The sequence below is a fragment of the Mirounga angustirostris genome, unplaced genomic scaffold, assembly GCF_029215605.1.
Source record: "Mirounga angustirostris isolate CCGP_5_RB_7025 unplaced genomic scaffold, mMirAng1.0.hap1 SCAF_10, whole genome shotgun sequence".
In the NCBI taxonomy this organism is placed as follows: Eukaryota; Metazoa; Chordata; class Mammalia; order Carnivora; family Phocidae; genus Mirounga; species Mirounga angustirostris.
In genome coordinates, this window is record NW_026991718.1 from 130,107,082 (window position 1) to 130,122,463 (window position 15,382).

Here is a 15,382-nt window from a genome sequence, read left to right on the forward strand (position 1 = left end):
ACCCTGCCTTTTCTTTTGTTGAGCTTAATCTCATGTCAACTCATTCAACCAACTCAAAAGCGATGAAGACATAATTGAATCAACCTGAACTAAATCAGGCCTAGGCTTCTTAAAACATACAGCTTAATGGTTCCAAACGATCTAGAAAGCTAGGAAACCAGCCAGTATGTAGCATGTAGTGGTCAATACTACACGACCCCAAACTGGCCAAAGGACCACTGCAACAGCCCTGCGTTTAATACACGTTTAGGAATGTTCATGCCAATGCTTCAAGCCCTATAGGCTGATTCAGAAAGATAAACTGAGGCTCAAGGAATTTCAAAGAGGAATACACCAGAGCCTTAAACTCTAAAGTGACTATTCTTTTCTTGGGGGAAAAAAAAGAGAGAGAAAAAAAAGTTTCTACTCCTCCAAGTGTAAGCAGGCTACCGGGGTCCCAGAAGTGGCCACTGGTGGCTCTTTCCTGTTCCTGTAACTAAACCTTTAGGAAAAGTCCCCGCCTGCCCACCCCACCCCACCCCACCCCACCCCCATCCCACCCGCCCAAGAATGCGGCTTCCCGTCCTCGGTGGCCCCTCCCTGAATCCCAAAAACTGTGGGTTCCAATCCAGGACCTGAACGTCTGTCCCGATCCTGGGCGCAGGTACCGGCCTGCGCACCCCACAGGCCAGGTCTTGCCCCCACCGGGGCAGAACCGCCCAGGCCGCCCCAAATCCGGCCCCCAGGGGCCCCCAGCAGCGCCCTCCTCTCCCCTCCCCATCCCGTGCCGCTCGCATTTTGGGGCCAAAGCAAGAGAGAAGAGGGCTCTCCATCTGAAACTGCGCGGTTTCGCCACTCAGCGCCTCCTGGCAGAAACTTCCCTTTTAAAAAAAAGAAAGAAAGAAAGAAAGAAACACTTATAGGCGAACACTTCGATCCTTCCTGCCCTTTAAGTTACTAGTTCTGCTTCCAGCTGGCTTTGGGAGTCCAACTAGAAGTGAGAGTTATGAAGATATTCTTTAAGCGTTTAAGGGCTATTTAAAAAGTTTCAAAAAATCTTTAAAATTAAAGGGGAAAAAAAAACCACCTTATCACACACATCCAGGAAACGCAGCCCGTGCACCGCCTGCTCAGGGATGGGCAGGAGACCGGGACTCCCGGGGACGCATTTGGGGGCGCCGGGGAGCTTGCTGGGGTGCGCGTCGGGGTCCGCGGCGACGCCAAGCCCCTCCCTCGGCCCCTGTAGACGCGCCCTCCGCCCGGCCCGTGTGGACGGTCCCGGCCATTGTTTGCGGGGGACGCCTGTTAGGACGCATTGTTTTGGCCGTTCCCAAGTTGCCCCGGCCCCTCCCGGGCCATCGCGGGGGACCCCGCGCCGGCCCCCTCCCCTCCGCCCGCCCGCCCCCCACGGCCCAGCCGGCAAACCCGGAGAGCCGCCCGGCGGAGCCACCCAACTTTTCCGGAACAGCCCCCCACCCACCCACGCACGCACGCAGCCCCCGGCTCCCTCCGGCCGGCCCCTCGGTCCCGGCCGGAGAAGGGGGACTCCCCCGCCCGCAAGCCATCCTGACCATCCCCAAGAGTGCGTGTGACGGTAAAACACTGTACACACCGGGGGCTCGCCCGGCACCTCCTCGCTGCTGGAATCGCTCCGAAGCCGGGTGGGGAGGGGGCGCCCTAGAGGAGCGGAACAGGAGGAGCGGGGGCCGGGCGGGGCGGGGGTCGTCCGGGGAGGGGGGCGAGCTAACGAGCACGGGAGACTCGAGGGCGGCTCGGGGGGACTCCAGAGGGCGAGGCGAGGCGCCCCTGGGCCCGGCGCGGGCGGGGGGGCGCGCCCCCTTTACCTGCGGCTCCGGCTCCTCGGCCATTTCCTCGCTCGGCGGCGGCCGGGACTGAACTGACACCACACGAGCGAGCCGAGGTTTGAATGAGGAGGGAGCAGGCGAGGAGGGGAGGGGGCGGGGAAGGCAGGAGGGAGGGGAGGCGACGGGGAGTTTCTCTCGGCCTTTTGTGCGGACACCTCCCGGCTTCCGCGCCCGCACCGGCCCCCCAAAAGAGACGGGGGCCACTGGGCGCGGGGCGAAGCCATCTCCCAGGGCGCCTCGGGACCCCGCGCCTTGAAGACCCTCCCCCAAAGGGAGCGCCCCCCGCCCCCACCCCACCCCCGCCCGGGGGATTTGGGGGCCGGGCTCACCTCGGGCGCGGGGCTAAGGTGAGCGGGGCGGGGGTGCGCACGGGGGGCAAAGGCGCGGGCGCCCCCTACTCGTCCGCGCGGGGACAGTGCAGGCGCGGGGGGTCCCTAGAGCCGCCGGGGCGCGGCGCGTCCGGCGCAGGGGGACTGTTGGGTCAGAAAGTGCTCAGGGAGCAGCTGTTGCGCCCTCCCTCGGCCCCGCCGCTCTGAGACGCCCCGCCTCCTGCCTTCACCGGCCGCGCGGCCCCGCCCCAGGCCCCGCCCCCAGGCCACGTGGTCCGCGCAGGCGCGCCCCTGCCCCGCCCACCGCCGCGGACTCCGCCTCCGGGACGCGAGCGAGCGGACGAGCGCGCGCCCTCCCGTTCTCGCCTGCGATTCCCGCGCACGCGCGCGCCTTTCACCGCGCCCCCCCCCGCCTCCCGCCATCCGGCTAAACGTAGCCCGCGCGCGCTCCGGCGGTTCCAGTGACAGGTACGCGAGGAGGGGGCCACGGGGGCAGCGCGCAGGCGCAGATGCACGCCTCGGCCTCGCCGCCTCCCCTTCCCTTGCAAGGTGTGCCCAGGCGAGGGAGGGGCCGGTAGCCGAACTCCCGGGTCGTCACGAATGACCCGCAAAAAAGCTGCTACACCCGTTTGAGTAGGTTAGAAGGCGGCAGTGCAGTTTTTCTCAGATTTTCGTCAAGTGTGAGCAAGGTCGAGGAGATGACATGATTAAAATGGCTTAATTAGCATCTTCATAAAGCTATCCTGTAATTGTTGTTTTTCTAAAAGGGCCCGATTGCGCCGCTATTATAACTTGAGATTTCTGAACTTGGCCTAGGTTCCAAGAATCCACTTGGCTTTGATAGAAATCCACGTGGATAAAACCAGGCTGAAACTGGGGGGGAGGGGGGAACCAAACTAGCCTTGCCCCCGCTCCCCTTGCCACAACCAACGTATTTAGAGCCTTTCCTATTCTTGCTTGTTCACAAAAAGAAAGGAGGGGGTTGATCCTGAAGGCCTGTGTTCCCTCATTTTAGGTACGCCCCAGGAGGAACCATAGTAGCAACAATCACAGCCACTAAGTTTTCTGCCCCAAAATGCAAACGCATGCAAATGTAAACAGAGCTACGCAACTCACCACAAACCAAACAGCCAAGCGGGTTTTTTTATGGAATATGGGTGTATCCAAAATGGAAAAACTTAAAACCTATCAAAAAAGGCGCTTAAAGTATATGTTTAATAAAAGGGGTGGGGGCTATATAAAAATGCTCTGCTGGTGAGCAGTGCAGTTAATAGAAAATGGAATTTGAGAGCTTCTTAGCAGAGGGGAAGAATTTGCCAAGTGTGATGTTTTGCTGTCATTTTATATAAAACTACTAACCCCACATATGGTCTGGTTAGTCTTTTTTAAAAAGGAAGTGAACCAATTACTTACAATTAATTAGCAGTGCCAGAAGTAAATTCTTTGGCCAGAACTCTTTTTTTTTTTTTTTTTTTTTTACTCAAATACACTGATGTTGATCATTTCTATTTCTAGTATTAGGGTTCCTTTTCTCAGGGAAGATAATATCTTTCTTTAAAATATTTTTTAAACCCTTATAAATAGTCACATCCGAAAACGCAATCCAAAGACACTCTTCATAAACAAGAAACTTGATTTAACTTATCAAAACAAATGACTCGGAGCATTGCTACAAAACAAGCTATGTGCCAGTGGAACCAGGCTGAGTCGCAACATTAAGTGTAGCCTCGCTCTACATGTTAATGGATAACCTTTGAACTCTGAAACCTTGAATGCTGTAAACACAATAGCACTGATAGTTAAAAATTCTAGTGTCAAAATTGGGCAAAAAGAAAAGTCCAAACTTTTCAGTGGGGATAGGGAAACAATCAAATGTTTTGACAAATAATCGTTTCACTAAGAACAGTGAGGCTTCTGGCTCTCAGACCTTGTTGCTACTGAATTATTTTCTGAGCAAAAACGGTTGTGCTTTTCTCTATGCTCTTACAAAGCTACCACTTTGTTAGCATAATAGCATCCTATGGTTTGTTAGTTACTGTTTCTCTCTCCTCCCCCCTCCCAAGAAAAACCTTATTATGTTGTACCTTTTAAAATTGAAAGATAATTGTATTAACTGATCTATCTGCTTGGAGTTTTATATGTGATCCTTATGTTTGAGCAAAGAATTACAAAGAACCTTATTCCTGGAGACGTGCCAATAAAACTGGGAAATCGTTGCAGAAAATTCTGCCAGTGACTGAGTGCTGGGTTGCAAACACATACTGTGTTTTTAAATGGATATACAGTGATCTTAATTTGCTGTTAAGGGCATCCCTGAGACCCACACTCTCCCCTTAGAATGTGAAGACTCATACTTAAGATCTGGGAAGCATGCACAGTTAAAACAATTAAAAATGCAAACTCCAAAAGTAAAGGAGAACACTAGGAACGTGTAGTTCTGTAGGAAAAGCTCAGAACTCCTTATTATTCTATGAAATGAAAATTGAAAACAAAGCATTATAGTCCACATATACTTAGCTCCACCCCCGAGTAATCCTGTTTTGCCATCACCAGCTAGACTATCTCTAAAGGAGTCAGGTGCTGCAGAGACGCTGGCAACAAACAAAGAAGAGAACCCGAAATGTCCCTTCAAATGGAAGCTGATGCTGTGCACATGTTACTCGGAGAAAGGGCGGAAAAAGCCCCACTTCACCTCTCCTTAATGCGACAAACACATCAGCTACACCTCGTTTTTCACAATTATCCAAACAGATCGGCCCTCCTTAAGATACATTTCCCAGTGTACACTTAGAAAAATCGCACCATTATCTCTGATTTAATTCTCGTGATATGAGACCTCTTCGTTCGCTAACTTCTGGTTTTCTCTCCAGATGCTGCCTGCCGCAGCCTTCTCCGATCTAATAACAAAACAAAAAACCCTTCTAATTTGCTACATTTAGCATTTATTGGCATCATCTTTGGAGACTTAGCCTTAATTAGAAGAACAATACGATATGATCTTCCCATTTCACAAGTATTTATTTAACTGTGGAACTATTACAGAAAAACAATTTGGAAACTGCACGTTAATCCCTGGAGCTGAAATGGAGCCAACATAGATACTCGACTTAAAAGAATTCAGTGTTCCGTAACATAATAAAATAAAATTTAAAAAAAAACAAAAAGAATTCCGTGTTCAGAACAGGAAAACCCGAAAAACTGCAGTGAGGAGTCAGCAGGAAAAGAAAATGAGAAAGTTAGGCAAACCTGCCAGCCCTTGTAAACTATGAAGGACATTTGAGAAGGAAACCGGGACAGCCCTTTTAACACGACTGAATGCACTAAATTAAGTAGGGATCACCGACAACTCCAGGGAACGCTACACTCCTCTCTTTTCTATTAAGTTTCTTGATCCCACTCGAGTCATCTTGAAATTTTAAGCCCTCTGTAAAACATCATCATGCTATATGATAAAAATAAATTGCAGAAGTCACCTTTCCGAAGCGGAGGCCAGGTCTGGAGCCTTGAGACTCTCCCTTGGAGTTTGCCAGTCCACCTGGCTCAGAACAGTACTGTAAACAGATGAGATTGCTGGTTTTTACAAGCAAACTGAAAAGGGAGGGGCCAAGTATAAGGCTCAATTTAAATCGAGGTGTAGGTACAATCACAACTTGATTAATCAACCCTGATAATGTGCAAAGAGCGTAGTTTATTTTTAACTGTCTATGTCCCATGGGCAAGTTTGACGGGCATCCTCCCCCCCCCCCCCCCCCCCCCACCATCTTGGAGGACAACTTTTGTCTTCCGCCAATATTCTGGCTGGTTTTCCAAGGTTGACTTCACTCACGTTGCAAATGTAAACTTTCTTTAAAAACCACATGTGTCACATAACTTTCAGAGCACCTCTGGAAAGCTTTTTGCACTCATCTGATACTCCAGATGGGGAGCTTTGGGAGAAGGGAGGTAGGGGAAGGAGAAGGTAACTAACGTTCATTGAAATCTGACTCCCATTCTCATCTCAATAAATGGATCCATCTACCATCCACCCACTTACTCAAGCCAAAACCCAGAAGTCAAACTATATTTCATCTTCACCTCCCCCACCTGCACCTTTAATCCACCAAGGCCTATAATTTCTAGCTTAATATATCTCAACTTTGTCCACTTACCTCTATCTCTAACACAGCACCATGACCTCTCACTCTCTCCTCCAAATATATGGAGTGTGTAAGCTTTCTTCCAGCTTCTTCCTTTCTAGGTTTGCCTTAACACATGCTCCACCCAAAAGTCCAGGAGATCTTTTTACAGAGTAAATCAGATCCTGTCACCGCCCAGCTTAATGGCTTCCTATGGCCCCAGGGGAAAAAAAGAAGAAACTCCAGAGCTTGCCTCCCCAGTTTTGTAGATCTGGCCCCTGCCTAACTCTGCAGCCTCAAGTTTTGGCAAGCCCTTCCCTGGGATTCTAAGCTTCAGCCATTAGGCCTTCCCTCTGACCTCGAGCCTTCAGACCTGTGGCTCCCCCTTCCCATTCTTTCAAATGTCAGCTTCTGTTCCTCCTGAAATTGGTTTAAACTCTGTGCCTCCGAGGGGAGAGAGGGTGGATTCCCTCTGAAAATGTGTGGTAATGTCTTCTTTCCAATTGTCCTGGCTCAAGGACTATAGTTCCACGTTCTGAAAGCTGCATCAGCCTCAGAATATTATTTAATCTCTCTGGGTTTCAGTTTTCTCATCCACAAAATGGGGTGATGATGATGAAGAGGAGGAGGAGGAAGACCTCAAAAGTTCTCATCACAAGGAAAAAAAGTTATAACTATACAGGGTGATGGATGTCAACTAAACTTCCCATAATCATTTTGCAATATAGACATATATCAGATCATTATGTTGTATGTTCAACACTTAGTGTCATATGTCAACTATATCTCAATAAAACTGGAAAAAGGAGTATCTATCATTATTATTTACGGGAATAATATCTTTTCTGTAAGACTCTGGAGAATTCAATGAGACACACTGTAGAGCTGTAAACCCAGAGTTTTGCAGGCGGGGCGGTGGGGGGGGGGGGGCGGCGGTGAGGCCTGGCACTGTCCGAAGCATAAGAGACAAGCTTGCATAAGCAAAACAAACAAAGTCTTTGCCCCGTTAGGGGAAGACAGACAATACACAGATAGTGTATCTGCAACATAAGGGTCCCTGGAGAGGGGAAGAGGAATGCGGTTGTAGATCAGGTCTCCCTGAGGAGCAGAGACACCCACGATGTTAGGTGACAAAGCATACTAACACAGCAGGGCGCGGGGGGGGGGGGGGGGTGCAGGAGAAGGGGAGAGGCTCAGAGCAGGAGAAAGGCTGGCTTGGGGAAAGAACTATAAGGAGGCCAGTGTGCCTTGGCTCCAGCGAGTGGAGACAGGGGAGTCAGGAAATAAGGCAGGGCCCCATAAAGACAGTGGCAAGGGCTGGTGTTGGCTCCGGTTGTGACAACATGTCGAATGGCCCGTTCCATGTCCCCATGTTATTCACCGCATCTGCCGCGCTTCACAGGGCTGACCCCTTCCTCATTCTTGAGACACTGTTTCCCTTGCTTTGGACCCCGCGTTCTACTGATTTCCACCTCCCCACCCGCATCCTCACTGGACGCTCCTTCTCAGTCCCCTCCGTGGGTCTTTCTCCTCTCCCTGACCTCCAGAATTTGAAGTACCCAAGGCCCAGTGATGACACCTTGTCTTCTCTTTCCCGGTCATTCCCTAGATGAGTTCATCCAGTCCAGCGGCTCAAAATGCCATCTAGATGTTTAGGGCTCCTAAACATCTATCTTCCACCCAGACCTCTCCCCTCAGCTCTTAAAACGCATTTCCAACTGCCTGCACCATCTCCTCTTAGATGGCCGCCCACGGCCGTGATCAGAAGATGTGCTCACAACAAAGGCATATAGAAGTGAACAGTGAGGGGCGCCTGGGTGGCTCAGTCGTTAAGCGTCTGCCTTCGGCTCAGGTCATGATCCCAGGGTCCTGGGATCGAGCCCCGCATCGGGCTCCCTGCTCCACGGGAAGCCTGCTTCTCCCTCTCGCACTCCCCCTGCTTGTGTTCCCTCTCTCGCTGTGTCTCTCTCTGTCAAATAAATAAAAATCTTTAAAAAAAAAAAAAAAAAAAAAAGAAGTGAACAGTGAAACACTGAGCTCGGCCACAGAGAGGTCCGACGGGAAGGGAACTGAGATTTGGGTTTTGAGGCCAGTCACTGGGCTCTTGACTCAGTTTCCTCATCTGTAAAATAGGGATTATAACCTCTGCTTGGTCTGCCTCATTAGATGGTCGGGTTGCCCATGTCAAACCACAGGCGAGCCCGGTGTTGTTCAACAGCAAAGGGTGGTTTTTATGATGACCCTTCCCATGCATATGGAGTAGCAACTCCACAAAGGGCTCTACTTTTATGTAGGACTGTCTTGGAATCTACCTGGTAACTTAGCCTCAGCTCCCCCGACAACATTTACACGGGTCCTGAAACCCGAGGTTCAGGCTCTCTGGGAAGAGCACACAGAGTCTATGTCCTCACTTCCCTCCTTTTCCTTCCATGTCTCCCTCCTGAATGAGAGAAATGGTCCAGTGAGTTGTCTGTGTAGCTGGTTAAAAATGTCATTTTCTTTTATTTTTTTGGTCTGAATCAGACTGTTCATTCCATGAAGAGCAGGGACTTGTCCAAACCCACACCCAGCAATGCCTCCCGCATTTCTCTGCCTGGGGAAGGGTCACGTGGACCAGATAGTTCAGAAAGATCCCATGCCCAACGCAGGACCAGCATGCCGAGAGGCTAGCTGATAAGCGCTAACATTTATTGAGTTCTCAATGTGTGCCTTTTCACTTTATAGCTCACTTAATCCCCCTAATGACCCCATGAGGTAGGGTTTATATCTTTCCATTTGTTGGAGGAAGAACCTGAGCAGGGACGGATTAAGTAGCTCTCCCAAGGCCCCCAGGCAGCAGGCAGCAGGCAAAAGCCTCCTTCACCACGCAGACCTGGCCCGCCTCACCCCCACACCTCACCGGTGCATCCCCAGGACCTTGAGCCATGCCTGGCATATAGTAGATGCTCATTAAAGAGTGGATGAGAAATGAGTAAATAGAGACTGTGTGCCAGGGACTTTACACCCATTATCTCATGATAGCCTCCTAGTAACACAATGGCTATTTTTAGTCTTGCTTTAAATGCAGAGAGGCCAGCTATGCATCCAACCAATGGCAGGTGCCCGCATTGTTTGCCACAGGCCTGGGACCCAACTGGAAGGAAAGGGGGACTCTTAAGTTTATAGAGCTACCATTCCAGCAGAAATGCAGACAATCCCATCTCTGTCACATCGATCTTCTCAAAACTCACACTGATCTTTTCAAAAGTCAAATCTGATTACATCAGGATCCTGCCTACAACTCCCCATGTCTCTTAGAATAAAAACAAAAATCCCTGATAATGTGGCAGGCAGGATTTGGGGGAGCGGGGGGCGGTGCAACGACTTTGGATTTTTTTATCCCACGGAACACTGGGATGCCACTGGAATGGAAATGAAATGCAAGTGAAATGGACCCACTGAGCTTCTAGTAAGTGTTTCTTCCTCGAGGGATTATCTCCTGCAAGATCGCATCCTGGTTAAACAAAGGAGACATGGCAAATGGGAGGCCACTGCGGTCCTCTACTTCCTGTCCCGTGTGGAGGGCAAGATCAGAGAGTCAGAGTTGTCACTGATAAGCCCGCCTGGCACGGGATTAGCCGTAACCATACCCGTCTTCACCCCTTATTACTGCCTTTTCTTTAAAAAGAGGCAACCGAGGCTCAGGATGGTTAAGTAGCCCGCCCGAGGTCACACAGCTAACAGTCTTGTTTCCCCACCTTCCAGACTACACTGAGGCCCGTGGGCCATTTGAAGCCTATGTCAAAGCCCAGCTCTGTCACCAATCTAAATTTCCTCACTTCTAAAAAGCTACACTGATGCACATTTCTCGACATCCTATTTCCTGAATGTCTACCAGTCAGCCCTGTGTGTCTCTGGGGCAGGGTTGAAACATCCTCGCCCGGCATTCTCCTCCTCCCACCCCCCCACCCCCAGTCTGGAACAACAATATTTCACTTGGTTGCCCTGGGGCAGGTCCCTCCCACCTCAGTCACTCCCTGGCATTCTTGGTGTACCTGCTTGCTTGTCCTCCATGGTCCCCAGTGGACTCCAAATCTCCTTTGAAGGTAGGGAAGAGAGGTCCTGCAAATTTATGTCCCAACAGCAATTAGCAAAGAGTGCTTTTTTGCCCAGAGCTGGGATGTAATAAACATTTGTGAAATGAATATGTCCTAGACTGGGTCTCCACTTTCCATGCTTTTCTTTACACAGCCCCTCTGAGCTAATCAGCTAGTCAATCTTACAGATCCTATCACCCAGTAGCTCTCAAAAGCACCCTCTCCTTTCGATTCCTACCATCCATCCCGTTTCTCGTTTCCTTCTGACCTGTGTAATGATCTCATAACTGGGCCCCAGTACCTGTCTTCTTCTTAGCCTAAAAGACTTTTTCCTAAACCCAACAAATAATCCTCCTAATACTACTTCCTGTACAAAAATCTCCCATTGACTAAAATAAATCATAGCTCCCTCTCTGGGGATGCAAAACTCCCCCTTGGCCCCAGCCAAACTTTCAGCCAGATTCATTCCATAAATATTTATTGACCACTCCTTTGTCTCAGGCACTGGCTAGGTAGTAATTAAAGAGTGAGGTACAAAACACATTGGATTCCTGCCCTCGTGGAGTTTACATTTTCACAGGAGAAACAGACATTAAACAAATTAAAACCTAAGAAAAAATAGATAAGCATATAATTATAGTAACCACCCTTAAGAAATAATCACTCAGGGGCTCAAAGAAGCATACACAAGGATATTCATTGTAGCATTGTTTATAAGAGTGAAAAATAAGCCACAACCTACATGTTCATCAAGAGGAAAATGGCCACATAAACTATGATATCGAAATGTCAGAATGCAGACAGCAGTTGGAAAGAATGAAGTAATATCATGTGCTCACATAGCCAGATCACCAAGACATTGTGGAGTAAATAAATAAAGCCACAAAAGGTGTGCCATTCTTGTTTAAACACACATACACGATAATACACTTTCTAAAAGAAATATATGTACATGGACATAATATAAATGTATGTGTATATATGTATATGTAATACACACACACACACATGTTTAAACTACACACAGACCATAAGGCTGTTCATTCCACAATATATATAAATATTGAATGATTATATTGTACACCTGAAGCTAAAATGTTATAGGTCAATTGTATCTCAATAAATAAATAAGAAATATGTATGCAAATACATGAATAAAAGCTGGTTAATTCTCAAATGTGGGCAAGGATCCAGGACCCTTTATTGGTAGCTAAATATTTTAATCTTTTAACCTGTAAAACATAAGCATATTTGACCTGTATAACTAAAAATAGGCTGCCTATTAACATAGAATTCCAAACTATATTAAAAACCCTGAGAAATTTTTTTTTTAAAATGGGGAATAAAATACTTAGTATTTTCATATACTGCTTTTTAATGAACTATTCTCTATTTACCCATCTCCTTGCTCTGTGCCCAATGCCTGTCTCACCTTCATTTTGAACCTCTCCAAACCCACATGCCACATATGTCCAAAAATCAATCCATAGCCATCCTACCCATCCCCCATGGTCCACCCAAATGCCCACCATGCTCTTTGTTCAGTCACTCTCTTTGTTCAGCGCCTCCTTTGTGACATTTACTGGCTTATGCCTAGCCTTGGCTGTGTGTGCTTGTCTGAATGGCCAGCAGGCTCCTCAAAGAAAGGTAAGGCCAGGTTCCTCCATGTCAGGGCACAGTGGCTCGCACCCAAGAAAGTATCCCAATATTTAGCTGTTCTATTGAATTGAGTAAATATGCTCCCTGCGTTCCTCCATTCAATCATTCATTTACTCTCTCACTCAACAAATATTTATTAAGCACCTACTGTATACCAGGCACTGTTCTAGGTGCTCCGGAATACCACAGGAAAGCAAACCATCAAAATGCCTATCCTTGTGGAGTTAACCCTTAATATTGTAGTGTTTTAAATGATAAGTGCTATGGGGCGCCTGGCTGGCTGGCTCCGTAGGTGGAGCATGTGACTCTTGATCTCAGGGTTGAAGGTTCGAGCCCCACATTGGGTGTAGAGATTACTTAAAAATAAAAAAATAAAATATATATATATTTTTTTAATTAAACGTTGGGGCACCTGGGTGGCTCAGATGGTTAAGCATCTACCTTCAGCTCGGGTCATGATCTCAGGGTCCTGAGATCGAGCCCCGCTTTGGGATCCCTACTCAGCAGGGAGTCTGCTTCTCTCTCTCCCTCTGCCTCTCCCCCTGCTTGTGCTCTTTCTGTCTCTGTCTCTCTCTCTCAAATGAATAAATAAAATCTTTAAAAACAAAATTAAACGTTAAGTGCTATGGAGAAAAAATGGGGGGTGGGGCAAAGGGGCCAGGGATTAGAGGGAGTCGCCGGGGGTGATGTTCAACAGGCTAGGCCGGGAGAATCCCAGGTGGAGACATCCAGGTAAAGATCTGAAGGGGTGACAGTGAGAGCCATGTGGAGTTCTAGGGAGAGAGCATTCCCGGCTGAGGGACTGGCACATAAAGACCTGAAGCCATGTGCCCCGTGGTTCAAGGAACAGCAAGGAAGCCAGCGCAATGCTGTGGCTGGCATGGAGTAATAAGAGGACACAAGTCAGAAAATTAGGATGGAGGAGGTACACACCATTTCGGGCATTGTAAAGACTGGATATTACTCTGAATGAACCTGAGAGCTGGTGAATAGTATGAGCAGAGGAATAATGACCTGACCGAGGTATTAAGAGTCTTGATAACAAACTGATAAATTGATAAAACCAAGAGTCCGCCTAAAATAATAACCCAGATAGTCTCCCTTGCTGAAATCACTCAGATATTTGTGTCCATATTTTCAGCACAACAACATGACAACCACAATGAGACTAGTACCAGTAAGAAGGTAGGAAAAAGAGTAACAAAAAGGGGAAAAGAAAACAATTTATTGAGCCCGTTACGTGCCAGAGTCTTAACTCCACACCTGACTTATCGAATCATGGTGTTATCTCGTTGTCCTGATAACCTGTACATTTAAATTCATCCGGCAGACGAGGACACACCATAGCCGTCAGAGGTTAACTCACTTTCTGACTTACTAACTTCTTTAACTTACTTGAGATTCTACAACAAGAACGAAGTGGAATTCTAGCCGGAACGAATTCCAAAGCCCATGCTGACTCATGCCATTCTTTTTTTGTACTAAGTGGTTGACTCTGGCCTCAGGAGAACAGAAAATAATAATAGTGATCATCGATTAAGTACTTATGACGGGCCGAGTACATTGTTTGCACTCTTTCTGGATACCAGGCAGAGTCGGTACCCCACCCCCCACCCCTGTCGCCCAGATTAAAAGCTGCATCTCCCAGTGGTTAACAAGAGTCGTGAGTAAAGGGCTAAGCTCTTGAGACTGGTTTCCAGGTTCAAACCAAGACCCTGGGCTATCCAGCTATTGCCTTTGCCACCTACTGGAGCTCTCTTGCCCCCACACCCCTTGTACAGAGGGAGGTAAGTATACTCACTGAACAGGTGTATTTAGAGGAATAAAGCAGTCCTCACTAGTAAAATGCTTTGGGGAGAATTTGGCACATAGTAAGCATTCAATCAGGACACGCTAGTCTCATAAAGACCACTGCCCACGGCCACAGAAGCTCACCAGCACTCAGAATCAGGTCTGTTCTCAACCACTGCAGGGCCCTGCCAGGGTACGTATTCTGGGTTGGAGAAGAGAGCGAGAATGTTTATATAAAGTGAGAGAGCCCGTTAGAGCTGGACCCGGGTCTGTCCACTCCAGAACCCGAGCAGCTCTCGATCATCAGCAAGAGCACCCAATGTGGACAAAGCAAGAGGAACTCTTTGAAGAAAGATACCTCGATCGGAGCGATCCTCACGGAAGCTGGGAGATACCTGCCTTTCGGGGTTCCTTGAGCATCTTCTCCAAACTGGAGGTCAAGCAAGCCCAGAGAGGCGCCTGAAGGAGAGAGTCAGAGGTGAGTGGCTACAGGGAAGGATGTTGGGGGGGGGGTGAGCTCCTGTCTTCCTGACTCTAGGTGTACCCTCTCCAGCCACACCCTCCCACAAGATGCTGGGATTTGGGGAAAATGCTGGAGAGGAGATTTAAGGTCACACTCCTGAGAGGTGTAGAGTGACCAAGAAATCCTGAGTCTATACTGAAGATCAGACGCTGCTCTGGTGCTCAGTGGTACAGTGGATCCAAAACCAGCTACCTCACCACGTTACTTTCAGCTGATGGGCTGCCACTCAGCAGCTCCCAAAAAGAACGCGCACGTTTTCTCAGAAACCGGACCTGAATCGAACACGGTCTTTAGAGCCTGCGTGGACCCAAACCCCAGCTCCATGGCTCAGCTGCTGGGAACCCTCAGCCTCCTGACTTGAGCTGCCTGCCTCACCTGTACAATGGGAATAACAGTGCCACCCACCGCATCGGGCACTTTGGAGGGTCACATGAGCTAATCACAACCAAACCTCAAATCGGTGCCTGGCACACGGCGATCACTCAGTAAACACCAGCCAAAATGACCTGAGTCATTATTCTCCCCCAGTGCCCCCTTGTTCTAAAACAGCCCTTCAGCTTAACTAATCCCTTTGGCTTCTTTGACAACTTAAAAAAAAAAAAAAAAGTGGTTAGCACATTTTGTTGACATATTTTTACAAATACCAAGCTTGCATGTCCTCTTAAAAATATTTTAAGAGATCATATTTTGTTCCCATTCACTTTGAGGAACTACTTCAGCGTCTCCGAGTGGGATGAAAACAGTGAGAAGCAAACGAGGATAATAAAACCTTTTTCCTGAACTTTTTCAAAAAAAAAAAAGAGAGCGAGACTTAAAGATTCAGATTCTGGGCTTTTAAGGACCATCTTGCTAAGTATTTTCTTATCAAGTTTCCTTCTCGTTTTATGCCCCCCCCCCATAAACACGACAGTAATGAGATAGTTTTTCTTTCTCCCTGCCTCAAAAAAAAAAAAAAAAAAAACCTGTCACATATACACATACATGTCTCCAAACCAATACAATTGAATTTTCTACAAGGATTTGCAACTGACATGCTCTATTCTCT

General features: G+C 48.3%; 1 protein-coding gene across 7 annotated transcripts in view; it reads right to left on the minus strand.

Annotated features, from left to right (window-relative positions):
- The window catches only part of ZNF217 (zinc finger protein 217), a 36,206-nt gene extending 22,014 nt beyond the window's left edge, over nucleotides 1–14,192 (minus strand). Inside the window, exon 1 of one of the 7 annotated variants that reach the window (XM_064573374.1) lies at nucleotides 14,173–14,192. The gene's annotated coding sequence lies outside the window, so the exon portion shown is untranslated. Of the gene's footprint in view, nucleotides 1–1,066; nucleotides 1,317–1,591; nucleotides 1,763–1,823; nucleotides 2,118–2,173; nucleotides 2,317–5,646; nucleotides 5,725–14,172 lie in introns of those variants that run through there. The other 6 variants (XM_064573371.1, XM_064573369.1, XM_064573375.1 and 3 more) reach the window with 6 other exon arrangements.
- Between the last annotated feature and the right edge of the window lie 1,190 nt (nucleotides 14,193–15,382).